Raw genomic sequence first — 2,607 nt, 5'->3', positions numbered from 1 at the left:
CCAGGAGGTCTTCCTCCTTGGGATTCACGTCTTCTCCTTCCCTTACAGGTTCGGCCATTTTGGTTATGTCAATGGCCTTGCACTCTCCTTTTGGATTCTCTTCTGTATTGCTTGGGAGAGTACTAGGAGGGATTTCAGTGATCCTTTTACTCAGCTGGCCCACTTGTGCTTCCAGATTTCTAATGGAAGATATTATTTCATTCATGAAACTTACAGTGGCCTTAGATAGATCAGAGACTAAATTTGCTAAATTAGAAGTATTTTGTTCAGAGTTCTCTGTCTGTTGCTGAGTGGATGATGGAAAAGGCTTGCTATTGCTAAACCTATTTCTTCCACCATTATTAAAGCCTTGTTGAGGCTTTTGATCCTTCCATGAGAAATTTGGATGATTTCTCCATGATGAGTTATAGGTGTTTCCATAAGGTTCACCTAAGTAATTTACCTCTGCTATTGCAGGGTTCTCAGGATCATAAGCTTCTTCTGCATAAGAAGCCTCTTGAGTACTGTTGGACGCAGCTTGCATTCCATGCAGACTCTGAGAGATCATATTGACTTGCTGAGTCAATATTTTATTCTGAGCCAATATGGCATTCAGAGTATCAACTTCAAGAACTCCTTTCTTCATAGGCGTCCCATTACTCACAGGATTCCTCTCAGAAGTGTACATGAACTGGTTGTTAGCAACCATGTCAATGAGTTCTTGAGCTTCTGCAGGTGTTTTCTTTAGGTGAATGGATCCACCTGCAGAAGTATCCAATGACATCTTAGATAACTCAGACAGACCATCATAGAATATATCCAGGATGGTCCATTCTGAAAGCATGTCAGAAGGACACTTTTTGGTCAACTGTTTGTATCTTTCCCAAGCTTCATAGAGGGATTCACCTTCTTTCTGTTTGAAAGTTTGAACATCCACTCTAAGCTTGCTCAGCTTTTGAGGAGGAAAGAACTTGGCTAAGAAAGCCGTGACCAGCTTATCCCAAGAGTTCAGGCTATCTTTAGGTTGAGAGTCCAACCAGATTCTAGCTCTGTCTCTTACAGCAAAAGGGAAAAGCATGAGCCTATAGACTTCAGGATCTACTCCATTAGTCTTAACAGTATCACATATCTACAAGAATTTAGTTAAGAACTGAAAAGGATCTTCAGATGGAAGTCCATGAAACTTGCAGTTCTGCTGCATCAGAGAAACTAATTGAGGTTTCAGCTCAAAGTTGTTTGCTCCAATGGCAGGAATGGAGATGCTTCTTCCATGTAAATTGGAATTAGGTGCAGTAAAGTCACCAAGCATCTTCCTTACATTATTATTATTTTCGGCTACCATCTCCTCTTCCTGTTCGAAAATTTCTGAAAGGTTATCTCTGGATTGTTGTATTTTAGCTTCTCTTAATTTCCTTTTTAGAGTCCTTTCAGGTTCTGGATCTGCTTCCACAAGAATGTTCTTATCCTTGCTCCTGCTCATATGACAAAGAAGAGGGCACAGAAAAATAATAATAATAGAGATCCTTTATACCACAGTATAGGGATCCCTGTGTGAGTAGAAGAAGAGGGGGAGACAAAGAATGTAATGTAATAGAAGAAACACAACTGTGAGGAGGGTTGAGATGTGTGAGATGAGATGTTAGTAGATGAATAAATAAATAGAATAAGATGGGAGAGGGAGAATTTTCAAAAATAAATTTTGAAAAAGAGTTAGTGATTTTTGAAAAAAAGTTTTTGAAAAAGGTTTGTATTTTTTTCGAAAAATTTTTAAAATCAAAAATAAAAATAATTAGTTAATAAAAAAGAAATTTTTGAAAAAGAGGGAAGATATTTTCGAAAATTAGAGAGAGAGAGTTAGTTAGGTAGTTTTGAAAAAGTTAAGAAACAAACAAAAAGTTAGTTAGTTAGTTGGAACAAATTTTGAAAAGATAAGAAGTTAGGAAGTTAGAAAAGATATTTTGAAATCAAATTTTTGAAAAAGATAAGATGAGAAGATATTTTTGAAAAGATATGATTGAAATTAGTTTTTGAAAAAGATTTGATTTTTTAAAATCACAATTAATGACTTGATTCACAAGAAATCACAAGATATGATTCTAGAACTCAAAGTTTGAATCTTTCTTAACAAGTAAGTAACAAACTTGAAATTTTTGAATCAAAACATTAATTGTTATTGTTATTTTCGAAAATTTGATATAAAAATAAGAAAAAGATTTTTGAAAAATATTTTTGGAATTTTCGAAAATAACTAAGAATTTTGAAAAAGATTTGATTTTTGAAAAAGATTTTGAAAGAGATAAGATTTTCAAATTGAAAATTTGATTTGACTCATAAGAAACAACTTTGATTTTTAAAAATTTTTGAAAAAGTCAACTCAATTTTCGAATTTGATGAGAGAAAAAGGGAAAGATATTTTTTTGATTTTTGAAATTTTTATGAAAAACATGAAAATTATGCAATGCATGAAATTTTTAGATCAAAACAATGAATGCATGCAAGAATGCTATGAATGTCAAGATGAACACCAAGAACACTTTGAATGTCAAGATGAACATCATAGACACAATTTTGAAAAATTTTTAATGCAAAGAAAACATGCAAGACACCAAACTTAGAATTGTTTAATGT

General features: G+C 33.4%; 1 non-coding gene across 1 annotated transcript; it reads left to right on the top strand.

Moving 5' to 3' along the window:
- The first annotated feature begins 817 nt into the window (after positions 1-817).
- LOC112780359 (small nucleolar RNA R71) lies at positions 818-925 on the top strand. Its single transcript, XR_003191201.1, has one exon. It is a non-coding gene; the product is annotated as a small nucleolar RNA R71 (small nucleolar RNA).
- The last annotated feature ends 1,682 nt before the right edge of the window (positions 926-2,607 follow it).

The sequence above is a fragment of the Arachis hypogaea genome, chromosome 19 (genome assembly GCF_003086295.3).
Source record: "Arachis hypogaea cultivar Tifrunner chromosome 19, arahy.Tifrunner.gnm2.J5K5, whole genome shotgun sequence".
NCBI lineage: Eukaryota > Viridiplantae > Streptophyta > Magnoliopsida > Fabales > Fabaceae > Arachis > Arachis hypogaea.
This window is presented reverse-complemented; position numbering and strand designations above follow the sequence as displayed.